The sequence below is a fragment of the Eptesicus fuscus genome, chromosome 1 (genome assembly GCF_027574615.1).
Source record: "Eptesicus fuscus isolate TK198812 chromosome 1, DD_ASM_mEF_20220401, whole genome shotgun sequence".
In the NCBI taxonomy this organism is placed as follows: domain Eukaryota; kingdom Metazoa; phylum Chordata; class Mammalia; order Chiroptera; family Vespertilionidae; genus Eptesicus; species Eptesicus fuscus.
Genome location: NC_072473.1, coordinates 29726369 through 29740279, shown reverse-complemented (window position 1 = coordinate 29740279; position 13911 = coordinate 29726369). Strand labels below are relative to the sequence as shown.

The window sequence follows — 13911 nt, the reverse complement described above, 5'->3', positions numbered from 1 at the left end:
AGAAGTTTGGAGGAATGCAATACTATGCTATGTGGTTCCCCAAAGCTGCACAATCTAAATGCAAATCTAACATTGCAGATGAAAATAGTAGGCTACATAGATGCATTGTTGGATGGTAGAAGTGGATAGGTACTTTACAATGATAGAATATGGTTGGTGAGCCTTCTTCAAGCTCATATAGCTGTATGTTGGGGCAACTGGCTTCAAACACTTAATTTTGTACTTTAGAAAAATGGTTTAAGGGTAAAATCATGTTGACAGTGAAATGATGCACTACTCTCTTTTCTTTTTTTCTAAGTATCTTATTGTTTCATATTATCAGCAACTAGAAGTGATTAGAAAATGCCAATTCTGCTTAAGAATGGAAAATGTGAAAAAATTACAAGTGCCACCCTTGGTTACTGCATTCTTCATTGGACAATATCTTCAATGTAGAAATGCATAGTAACTGTCAAATGGTTATGGTTCAAGTTCATTAATGCTTGGATAATGAAATAGAATAATGTATAAGCAAAATGCCAGAAAATATATAAAGACACTGATTTAAATTTTGGCATTAGACTATTGCTGACTACAGTAATCATTTAGGGAGCTCTCCACTTTGTTTGGCTATAATTGTGACTTTGTAAGTGTTAATTAAATCACTTTATTCTTTTCTTGTTATTCTTTCTTGGTGTATCATCTACCATTTATCCTTATTCCATTTTTAACTGAGCATGTTTCTACTTATTTAGCTTAAACTTTTAAAAAAAAATCCTCACCCAAGGATATGTTTAGAGAGAGGGGGAGAGAGAGAGAGAGAAAGAGAGAGAGAGAGAGAGAGAGAGAGAGAGAGAGAGAGAGAGATCTATTGCCTACCGTTACGTGACCCAAACAGGGATTGAAGAAAACTGCAACCCATGTATGTGGGAATGGAACCAGTGACCCATTGGTGTATGGGACCACACCCCATCCAACTGAGCCACAGTGGTCAGGGCTAACTTCAACTATTTTTAAGGTGTTAAGGACTCTGTTCATCTTTATGTCAGTTGAAAGCTAGTAGGCATATTCTCAATTATTTTTGAGAGTTTTGCTAAAGATATAATTCATCTCATTTCTAGTGAAGACATCTGTAAAATATCATTCTACTAGTACATACCAATCCAAAGCTTGTTACTCTCAGAAAGTTAATGCACCCATCAAGCAAGGTAAGGGACTGTATATTCTCAGCATGTGAAAATTTTATAGTTAAAGTCTAACAAAACCCCAAAAGCAGTTATAATGTGATGCTGCCTAATATGTTAGAAATTAAAGATTTGCCTCTTTATTTAGCATATGTGATTTAAGAAGAAAAGGGTGGGAACAAAATGATAAGGACCAGCAGTTGGAAGAAGACATATTTTACTGTACTTCATTTTAAAACCAGTCCCTGATGAGCCTCACAAAGATAACATTACTGGTAGACGGGATATGATAATAAATTTTAGGGCATTACCTGTGGAAAATTAAAGTGGAGTAAATCATTAAGTCATTCAATAAACAGTCATTAAGAGTTTACCATGTGGCATACATACATATTATTTGCATGTATTGAGTGTGGGTGTAAAGATTTTAAATTTACTACATCTATAATTAATGCTAATCAACAGCAGATGTTAATAACGCAATAAGTATTTGCCATATCAAACTGAATGAATTGAGATTGTTATTGCCTTAATATCCAACACGAGAATGGGAACTTAATATTTCCTTCCTAAACTCTGTCTCTTTCTTTCCTGACAGATGCTCTCAATAAGTTAGAGTTTTCATTTATATCCTTCTATGGCAATGTTAATCTTATTTTGATTGAAAAAGGGTTCTGGACAGCAAAATTGATGTATTTTTATGGTACGTCTGTTGTGAGACTGTTGCAAAAGGTGGTAAAAAGGCTTCATATTTGGTATGCCTGGGTCAAGAATTATAACTTTCTTTAAAGTTATAATTAAGAAAATACTTGGCTTACTGTGTTTCTTTTAGAACACTATAGATTATTAATCTATGCATTTAAGCACATTTAATATCTATATTTTGATTGACATACCTCTTGTCATTTTCAATGATTTTCTTGCCTTAACAACACAGAATAGAATTTCACAATGGACAGAGCATTTATCTTTTTCGTTAGATGTTGCCTTTTTATTGAATTTATTGGGGTGACATTGGCTAATAAATAATATTACATAGATTTCAGGTGCACATTTATACAACACATCATCTGTATGTTGAACTGTTTGTTCTCCACCCAAAGATGAGTCTCCTTCTGTCACCATTTATCCCTAACTTTACTCTTTTCTAACTCTCTCCACTCCCTTTTTCCTCTGGTAAACACCATACTGTTGTCTGTGTCTATGAGTTGTTGCTGGTGTGGTTGTTTGGCTTAATCCTTTCACCTTTTTCATCCAGTTCCCCAGTGTTGCCTTTTTCAACACATAAGTTGTACAGCCAGTTGTATGCCATATACTAGTAATAAAGTCATCAGATTCTTGAAGACAAATATCATGAGGCATAATTATTGCATGTGTTAATTTTAAGGCAGTTTTGTTAGACATAACATCTAAAGAGGAAATAAAATGAAAATACAGAGTGGAAGGATGATGTTATGTTTAATTTAAAATACACATTATAGATCAAAAGATATTTTGCACAGTGCTATTATTTAGTCGCTAGAGGCCTGGTGCATGAATTTGTGCACAGGTGGGGTCCAGCCGGCCTGCCCCAATTAGGGCCCATCAGGGCTGGGCCGCCTGGGGGGAGGGGCCACGGGAGGTTGGCAGGCCGACCCTGTACCCAATCAGGCTGGTTGACCAGCCACAGTTCTTGTCATAGCTTGGCTTTCATATATATAGATTGGTGTAATTCTTATAAGGATTTGAACTAAACCAAATTATTTTTCTTTTTTATTGAATTGGTTGTGGTTACATTGGTCAATAAAATTATATAGGTTTCAGGTACACAATTCTATGATACATCATCTGCACATCCCATTGTGCCCTCACCATCTAAAGTCTAGTCTCCTTCAGTTACCATTTATGCCCCCATTTGTCCTCTTCCACCTGCCCCAACCCCCTTTTCCCTCTGGCAATCACCATACAGTTGTCTGTGTATATGAGATTTTTTTTTTTTGTTGCTTAATCCCTTCTAAAAATTCAGTAAGCCTAATTTGTAGAATCCAACTTTCCAAATTATTATCGTTATTATTTTTACTAAACCACAAGCTTAGGTTTAAAGATTTTTTAACCCAATGATGCAGTTAGAAATGGAGTTTAATTTATAGATTTTTCCATAAGTATTGCACTAGAACAAAAGCAGTAGATCAAAATATTCTTTAAACAGTTCAGTTCACAGATTTCTAGCAGAATCTATTTTTATACTATCCCTGTCCTTAAGATATGTTTAAAAATAAACTTGGAACACAGACAATGTTGTGAATTTTATCACCTCAATTCAGGGGTGGGAGAAAGTAGGTTCATATGGAAAATAATACAATAATACAATAATTAATAATAAATAATAATACAAGAATAAACTGTCTCATGTACTCTTAACTGTAAACCTACTTTTGCCCACCTTGTATTTTATTTATAGTAAATGTTTAAGAGACTTTTTTTCCCTTTTTACTTCTGGCTTACATAAGCTTTTAATTCATTAGTTAATTTTAATTAAATGTTTAAGATAGTGAGTAACTTAGAATAAATTGGTCTATATCTGGTAAAATGTCAGTCTTCTTATTTGGATTTACAGCAGTCTTATTTATTAGAACTTGAATTCCCTTTGGTTTGTATTTTGCTATGATTTTTCACCTAGGAAACATTCTCCTTCCTTTATGAAATTATGAATTTACCACAGTAAGCATAAAAAATGAAGATCTGTTTTCTAATCATTCATTCTTCAATATTAGGGCTGTGTGCTTCTAAGGGAAAAAACGTAATGGGAGGGGTATAGTGTTAAACTTTTTAACTTTGTTTTCCTGAAAGAGGGGGAAATGTCTTTCTTGAAGAGACAGTTGGCAGGTATGATATGTTACTCTTCATTTGGGGGGAAATATTGTAATAAAACAATGTTTAATTATAAATAGCAGTTATGATTTAAGTAAAGACCTGTTTCCTATAAGACAAAAACATTATAATGATAAATGATCACTGACTGTTCAGGTATAACAACCTTACATTATACATACATATCCCTGGTATGTAAAATAAACTACTTCAGACATTATTTAATTAGTTGAATTGTTACAATGAATAATTACTCTAAAAATCTGTCCATATAGATATTTTTCTGACTGCAATACAGCTACAATTAGCTTCTTTATCATAATTAAAACCCATGTAGGTTAAATAGGCTTTAGAGCTGGAGGATTTGAAGGAAGCTTCAAAAACTAATGCTGAATGCTGGAGCATAGGATACATTGAATATCAATTGTTAACTTTGTTAACTGAACCTGATATCCTGTGAGAGATTCTTTTGTCCACAACCAAACTCAAACATTTTTTCCCCAGGGTTAAATTATAGCTAAAGAAAATAATAATATATACACATACTTATATTTTGTTCTACACTGCCATTCACCCCCATTCCAGATAGTAAAAATACTGCTTCTTATAAGAATGTTTTACATTACATTTAATGACAAAAGTAATACATGCATCTTACTATTGTCTTTGGGGAGAAATCAGAATTTTAAAAATTGAAGAGCATGGTAGGAATAAAAGGCACATATTTTTTTCTGATAGAATAAATCCACTATTATTGCTATTTTTGTATTCCAACTAATGTTCAAAAAAGGCAATGACCCAATGGCAGTAGACTTTAAGATCAGCTAATGGTCAATATTTGATATATGTCAAAGCACAGTTTATGCTAAATCATCTGTATTAAACCATGGGAAACAGTAGGTATCTAGAAAATACAATGCTTATCTCACATATTCTTATAGTTTTTTTTTTCTGCTTTGAACCAATTCTCAAGTTGTTTCTATGTGTTTTTAACAGCAACACATGTACTAAAATTGGAATGATACAGAGAAAGATTAGCATGGCCCCTCTACAAGGCCTGTACATTTATGAAACAGTTTTTTATATTTATCCTACTCATCCTTAAAAACTAGATCAAATGCCACCTCCTTTGATCTTCTCAGGCTGAATATTTCTCTCTTTTGTGCCCCACATGCATTGTTTATGTCAATTTTAGTCATTAGTATACGTTTACATATTTCTCATTAGATTGTGAGTTCTGGCCAAGTATAATGTATCTTTATCTTCCCTACAACACTGAACACAATGTCTTGTACATAGTGGGTACTGTAAACTTCCACATGGAGTTGTATTTCTATGAGTCATTGCTGAACATTAGCTGCAGTATACACTCACAAAAATACACAGGCTTGTAACCTATATAAAATAAATGAGAGAAAATAATTTAAATTTTCCAGTTGGTTTAAGGTTTTTTTTGTGTTTTCGGGATGTCCAAATGATAAAATAATTGGTGACAAATTTTAGAAAGATAGAGGAAAGGATATGCGAAGAGAAAAGTTCCCATTTCGAGCATCGCTTTTTATAGCCAGTGGTTGTTTTCAATTCTAAAACAAATATATTGAACATTAATATAGAGACTAATGAAAAATATTGTGCCAGTTGTTCATATATGTTGGAAGTAGCTTACCCCATTATGTCATGTGGATTGCTTCTTTTTGTTATATGTGGTGCTTTGGGTTGACTGCAGTTACCTGTCTTCTCAGTGTGCATAAAAGATTAAAGATTGTAATAGCTCATGGAGAAAATGTGTCTTTGCATCTGTTTGCTTGTACACATGCTGCTATTAAAAACTTGCCTTTCCCCCCAAAATATAGTCTGCGGAAAAAATGCATGTGGGAGGCATCCAATTGATGTGTCTCTTTCACATCGATGTTTCTCTTTCTTCTGCCCTCCCTCCCTCTGTTTTCCCCTCCCACTCTCTCTAAAAACCAATGGATATTAGCATAACCAATGGACACACTGGGGTGGTGGGGGCTTGCCGAAGGTGGGAATGGCGGGGGGGGGGATCAATCAGGGAAAAAGAGACATATGTAAAACTTTAGACAATAAATAAATAAATAAATAAATAAATAAATATCAATGGAAAGAATATCCTCGAATGAGGATTAACAACAACAACAAAAAAAGTAAAAATGCAGTCTGGAAAAGTTATGGGCATCTTATATTTTCCACATCTAAAGCTTTCCAAGTGTTCAAAATGAGCCACTGAATGCTTTGATATTTTTACCTCTCTCTTTTCCTTTTTATATGTATTTTGCATGTGTGTGTATATATGTATGTATTTGTGTATATGTATTATTTAAATATATACAGATACCTTTTTCCTTTTTTTTTTTTTTACCTTAGTCAAATATGCCATAATAAACAAATGGTTGACTTTTATCAACTTGAAGAGATTTTTTTTACTTAACTGCTTTGTCTGGCTATGCTGAAGCTCAGCAGTAATTCTGTATATTTACTATAATTTTAAAACTTGCCATGAATAGAAGGGCTGTTAAATTGCCACTACTATACATTTGTACCACAATAAAGTAAAATGTTCATTTCTGTCAAACTAACTCATCTGAGTAAAATCCACCAAACTATTGTCATAGTTTTCTAAATAAGCGTGCTTAGAGCTCTGCGATAGTACAAATGAAGGACCATATGGAAGTGGCTTTCTCCAAGGTACCAGTGGGTCTGGTTTTATGGGTTGCATGTGCCTGTTGGCACTGCTGGCAGTTCAGCACCCTGGGAAAGGCGTTGCTTTCAAACATGAGTAATTGATGAATTGTATGTAATATGCAAATGTGAATGCATAAATCTCCTGAATGACAGCTTAATTTATGTGAGCTTTTAAGAATGTGGGATTAGATTTTAATTAAACATTTTCAAAGGCACCCTGACTTATTCAGTTTTTTGGCTGCTATCTTTAGATAGAAGTGGGGGAAGGTTTAAATAATAATTTACACATAGTATCCGCATTTTTCTACTAAGTGGTCATTGTTTCATAAAAAATTCAAGGTATTTAAAGAAGAAAGGCATTTATCTTTAGTTATAAAAACACTGTCATGTTACAATAGATGCAGTTTGTCATATATAACAGATAGATATAGAAAATATATATGTGGTTTGAAAGTTAATGTCTTAAACTTCAAACATAATTTTGGAACATACTTCAGATTCTACCATATATTCTAGTATGCCCAATTGACCGATGGTAAATGAAGATGGCATTTCAAAGCATAGGTTGTTGGAATATTAATACTACATATTAGTTTCTATATATTATTATCTTTAAAATTGCAAAAATAAGCAGTTGATGGAGATAGAGCAGTCTACTCCTTTTTGCTCTTAAATATGTAGTGTACACAGATATACCTGTGTGTGTAAAGTTTTTTAATTAAAGTTATTGTGGTGAAATTGGTTAATACAATTATATAGGTATCAAGTATATAATTCTATAACATATCATTTGTATATATTGCATTGTGTGTTTACCGCCCCAAATCAAATCTTCCTTCACCATATATTTGACTCCCTTTACCCTTTACTCTACAACCCTTCCCCACTGTATAGTTTTAACTCCTCTTTGATAATAGTATTTTGAATTTACATAATGTGCAGATTAAAATTAAGTAGAGGCTAATTAAAATATTTGAACTTTATGAACACTTTTTCCATTTATCTATCTATGAGATTTCATTAGAAATTAAAAGGATATACATTTAATAGATCCACTTAAAGTGTGTTGTAAATGCTATTAATTCTTTTAAAATATATTCAATTTATTTATAGTTTATAGTAAATCACAGTCCCCATAAGTAATAAATATTTTTAAAATTTTGAACAGTTAGAAGGTTATTCCTAGTTTTTATCTGTTTTTTTACCTACATATTTTCTTTCTTTTAATTTTCATTGAAAATTTTAATTTTTTATTATCTCTTCACTTGAATATGTTTTTCCTCTAATGTAACATTGTAGCTGTTAATTGCACAAACCCTGGAAAGGTACTTCATAGGTTCTAAATCCCAGTTCTGTCCCTACTTGTTGTGTGACCTTGGGCATAATTTACTATGCCTAAGTTTCAGAGTTTTTGCCAAAATGAGATGACAATATAAAAGCACTTGGAAGTGTGCTTAGCCCTTGATAAACCCTATGCAATTCATTGTTACTTATTTCCATTGTTGCCATCATTCCCTCATATTTACTTGATAGACATGTCTCCTCTCTGGCCACAAGACAGCTTCATTCCCATATTTATGATTTAGTCTGGAATGTGTCTACCATGCATATTCTTCCTGCCCAGGTACCATCCGACCTTGCAACCTGGCTCTTTTCCTCCATAAAGTCTTCACTAACTCTTTCCTATGAACCAGCTCTATTTTTCCTTATTTTTTTTTCTATTACAACCTTTAAGTCATTTGTTCAATCATTCCTTATTTATTTTGTTTACACCAGGCTTATTGTTTTGAAACTCACAGTCCACTTATTTGCTTTCTGCCATGTAGCTTAAAATTTACTCCAAGTGTGAAGTCGTAGCTCCCTTTAACTGATTTGCCTTTATCCAAGTTTGGTGAATCATGGAGACATAAGATATTTCAAACCCCAAGTGAGATTCCCATGCACAATTCCTTCCTTCAGCTCCCTGCTTATTTTGTTCTGTTATGGTTGAGTTTGTTTATTCCAATCTGAGGAGGTGCTCTTCTATTTGTTAGAAATTAAAGAAAGAAAAGTAGTTTGTCTTACACTAGGTTAATAAATAAATGCATAAGGTGTAGTGGATTTTGAGTCAGAAAGAAGAGGGCTTCAGTCTGGATCTGCTGGTGGGTCTTCAGCAGATTAACCTCTCAGGCTTAGTTTTTCATTTTAACATAGGGATAATAGTATCCACTCATAAAATTATTTAGAGAATTAAATGAAGTTGATGTGAACCTTAGTGTAATGCTCAACACATAGTAGGTACTAATTTGACAATACTTTCTTTGCTTTTCATCATCCAAAACAGTAATAAACTCATAATAATGTGCTATACAATGGAATCAAAGGCCTTCCTTAACTGAGCTCTGAAACAGAAGAATTTGTCCAGGAACAAGCTGTATGGGGCTAAATTTTCTAATTTATTTTCTGCAGAGCTCAGAATGTATAGATACCTAATTTCAACACAAACTTACATGTTTTAAAATAAATGAAAAGGACTGAGATCAGAATGCATCTGTTTTGTTTTTTTCAATCATAACATGGAAATTAGCTAAGCCTAAACTCTTAAGATTTTGCAGCTTTTACAAAAGACAAACTGTTCCACTGTGGGCTCATTGGATTTTGACTCACTTTAAATGTAATTGTTCTGACTATAGCCATTTCAATGCCAACAACTCTAGCAATGGCATATTATATACACTTTCCTGTTTGACTTTGTGAACTGGGTCTAACTTTTTCTATAACCTAACTCAACCTACATTTGAGATAAAGGGCTATGTCAGGAACTGTGGTGAGCTCAAGGATGAATTTGGTAAGTCCCACCCAGAATGGGCCATATGGGCCTAATGTGGTAAGGAGATCTTGCAGAACACTTCGCACAGCTAGGTTCTCACTAAATATTTAATTTGATTTTTCAATTCCTAGAGAATACAGCTCTTTCATATAGCATACATGTAACACTATTTGCATTCATTTTTCAAGCTAAACTTTAAAAAAGTCTTTACTGTTTAAAGTATTACATAATTCTCTTTCCGCCCCCCCCCCCGCCCTTAACCACGCCCTGGCCACTCCTAACCTCAGCACATGCCCTCATCTCTCCTACTGTCTGTGTCCATTGGTTAAGCTTATATGCAGGCATACAAATCCTTTGGTTGATCTCTAACCCCCTCACCCCCAGTGTTCCCTCATAGGTAGGACAGTCTGTTTAATGCTTCTATGACTCTGGTTCTATTTTTGTTCATCAGTTTATGTTGTTCATTATATTCCACAAATGAGTGAGATCATGTGATATTTATCTCTCTGACTGGCTTATTTTGCTTAGCATAATGCTTTCCAGTTCCTTCCATGCTGTTGCAAATGATAATAATTCCTTCTTTTTTACAGCAGCTTAGTATTCCATTATGTAGATACTAGAAGCCCAATGCATGAAGATTCGTGCAAGAATAGGCCTTCCTTTCCCTGTCTGCTGGCTTGCAGCAGGCTCGCTCTGGAAGCCTGTGCAGCAGCTGCTGCGGTGGCAAGCCCTGTGTGCTCTAGCGTCTCTTCCTCTTTGTCCTCCTTCTCCTGAGAGTTCCTCTGTGCAGTGCTGTCGATCCCGGGGAGGTGCGGAGGGGAAGAGGTGGGGGGAGCCAGGCAGGCAGGGAGGACTGGAGAGGTTGGGTGTGCTAGTGCGTTTCACTTTCCCATTGTGAAAGTGGGTTGCAACTGGCCCCTTCCTCATCCTCTTCCTCCTCCGCCCTCTGCCTCCTGCCTGCTCACCCTCCAGTCAAGCCCATCGCCCCTCCCTCTTGATTTGATGAGATAGGGAGGAGGGAGGTCTGATAATTTGGATTACTGTGTAGGTGGCCTCTTTCATCTATTCAAAACAAAGCTGAGCCGCGTGCCACTGTGGCCACGGCCACCACCATCACCCCTTGGCTGACCCAGGGCTCCCAGGTGCACTAACTGTGCACCAAGCAAGCACCTGTGCACGTCCGTGACCAGGGGATGCTCCAATGTTACTAGGGTTTTGTTTACCAGAGCAGTGGGGCAGGGGTGGGGTAGAGGGAGATTCCAGACACCAGGAGCTATGACCTCAGGCACCAGAGGGTTGCCTCTGAGGTAGGGTGCTGGGCCACAGGGAGGCTGCAAGGATGGTTGACAGGTATGGAGTGCGGTAGGGAGGCCCTGAAGAGGCTCACTGCCCAGAGGCCTGGAGCGGCCGGGGGTGGGGCCGCTGTGATCTTTGTCTGGTTAATTTGCATACTCACTCCTTATTGGCTGTGGGTGTTGTGAAGTGATGGTCAATTTACATATTTCTCTTTTTTTAGTAATAAAGATACCACAGTATTTTAATCTACTCATCTGCTGATGGACACTTAGGCTGTTTCCAAATCTTAGTTATTGTAAATTGTGCTGCTATGAACATAGGGTGCATATATCCTATCTGATTGGTGTTCCTAGTTTCTTGGGATATATTCCTAGAAGTGGGATCACTGGGTCAAATGGAAGTCATTTTTAATTTTTTGAGGAAACGCCATATTGTTTTCCACAATGGCTGCACCAGTCTTCATTCTCACCAGCAGTGCAAGAGGGTTCCTTTTTCTCTGCATCCTCACCAGCACTTGTTATTTGTTGATTTGTTGATAATAGCCATTCTGACAGGTGTGAGATGGTACCTCATTGTCATTTTGATTTGCATCTTTCCCATAATTAGTGACTTTGAGCTTGTTTTCAAATGTCTCTTGGTCCCTAGTATGTCCTTTTTCAAAAAGTGTCTTTTAGGTCCTTTGCCCATTTTTTGGTTGGATTGTTTATCTTCCTTTTGTTAAGTTATATGAGTTTCCTATACATTTTGGAGATTAAACCTTTATTGGTGATAACATTGGCAAATATGTTCTTCCATGCAGTAGGCTTTCTTGTTGTTTTGTTGATGGTTTCTTTTGTTGTACAGAAGGTTTTTATTTTGATGCAGTCCCATTTGTTTACTTTCTCCTTAGTTTCCTTTGTCCTAGGAGCTGTATCAGTGAAGATATTGCTAAGACAAATGTCTGTTATTTTGTTGCCGATGGCTTCTTTTAAGATTTTTATGGTTTCTCACCTTACCTTTAAGTCCTTTATCCATTTTGAGTTTATTTTTGTGTATGGTGTAAGTTGGTGGTCTAGTTTCAATTTTTTTTTTTTGCATGTATCTGTCCAATTTTCCCAACACCATTTAGTGAAGAGACTGTCTTTACTCCATTGTATGCTCTTGCCTCCTTTGTCAAATATTAATTGAGCATAATGGCTTGGGTAGATTTCTGGTTTCTCCTTTCTGTTCCATTGGTCTATATGTCTGTTCTTGTGCCAGTACCAGGCATTTTTTTTAAAATTAAGACTATTTATTAGAGCAGTTTCAGGTTCACAGCAAAACTGAGAGAAAAGTACAGAGATGTCTTATATACCTGTTGCCCCCACACATGCATAACCTCCCTTTATCAACATCTCCCACAAGAGTGGTGCATTTTTAGTTAGATCTAGGCATCAAGTCGCACTGGACCTATGATTGCAGGCCCGGGGTTGATGCATCAGGCTTGGTGGTGATTTTCACCGTCATGGCGCCCGGGGTAGCTCCATGAGGCAATGGTGTTGCTGTGTAGTGCTTGGCTGCTCATGCTCGGTTGCAGTGTCTGTAGTTGCTGTAGTTGTCTGTAGTTGCTTGGTGGCTGCTTGCTTCTGGGGTTGCACTGTGAGGCACCTGGGGTTGCTGTGTCATGCTTAGTGGCATCTAGCGTGGTTTTCTGGCTGTTCATGTGTGGACAGGGTGCCAGGTGTTGCTGCAAAAGGCTTGGCTGTTCAGGCGTGGTCACAGAGCCTGGGGTTGCTGAGTCAGGCTAGGCTGTTCATGTGTGGTCATTGAGCCTGGGGCAAGCTAATCTTTTAAAAAATTAACAGACCTATATTGTAAAATACTCGATGAGAGTTTAGGTTTAACAGTTTGTCTCTTGTTTCAGAACTACATTTTAGTGAAAAAATACTTTTGAAAAATAATTAAATGTTCAACGATAAATTAATTCTTAACTATAACATTTATCACCAACCACACACAAATTAAAAAATTAAATTATCTTTGTTAAAAAATCACAAAAATATTTCTCCTTGAAGTAAAAGTTATAAAATATTTTTAAATTGTAAACTTAGAGCCTAGCAGACATGATTTTGAATTTTGTTGCTAGCTGTGTGACTTTAGGTTACTTATCTAATCTTCGTGAACCTCATATTACTATTTGTATATTGAGAAGAATAAATATTACTCGCAGCATTTTGGTGGGTATTATATATACATATAAATCTTACCTATATCTATATCTGTTTCTCTGTCATCTATCACACTTTATATAACACACTTTATACCTCAGTGTCTTCATTTACTTTTGCTTGTACACAAACAAATTCAACATAATTTTCAATAGCTTATATTGAAAAAATGAAGCAAAGGAGAGATGTTTAAAATGGATTATGGCCATTATGGAAGGAGCCATGGTTAGAAATCAATAAACATTGGTTGCAATCATGGTCTCTCTCCAACCAGCTGTGTGATCATAAATAGGCAAGCCACTTCACCTCCTTGGGCTTTAGTTACCCTATGTGTACAGGGGGAAATTTTCATTAACTGTACTCTAAGGTTCCTTACAACTTTAACTTCCTAGGATTCCTTAGATTCTGTGATTCCGGAGATAGCCTAGCATAGTGATTCCATGTGCTGGACGTAGATTTACATTGCCTGGGCTATAATCTCAGTCCCCCCCCCAAAAAAAAAAAAAGTAATAGCTGTAAGCTTTGGAAAGCCACTTATGTATTTTGAGCCATTTTTGTGCTCTTTAAAATGATAATACAATTAATAGTACACACTTAATAACATTATTAAAAATATTAGAGTCAACATATATAAACAACTTAGAAGAATTTCTAGTATCAGTAAGTATTCACTACAAATTACATATTATCATTACAGAGAGCTGCAGAGGACAGAATTCATGTCTTATACTTCTTATAGTCCTTCATTCAAATCACCTGACATTGGACTTTGCCTCTAGTAAATGCTTGTAAATAGTTGATTGATGATACAGATTTTAATTCTTCCCAGAGTAGCTGCATTAAAAAAACTCCAAAGTTCTCATTTTTAAGTTTAATAAGACTCTAGATACATATTTATGGAAGA

The 13911-nt window shown here is 35.6% G+C and overlaps 1 protein-coding gene and 1 non-coding gene across 2 annotated transcripts in view; both read left to right on the top strand.

Moving 5' to 3' along the window:
* The window catches only part of DACH2 (dachshund family transcription factor 2), an 829176-nt gene that overhangs the window by 309723 nt on the left and 505542 nt on the right, over positions 1 to 13911 (top strand). The window lies entirely within an intron of this gene.
* LOC114228986 (U6 spliceosomal RNA) lies at positions 4997 to 5103 on the top strand. The gene has a single exon (XR_003615088.1). It is a non-coding gene; the product is annotated as a U6 spliceosomal RNA (small nuclear RNA).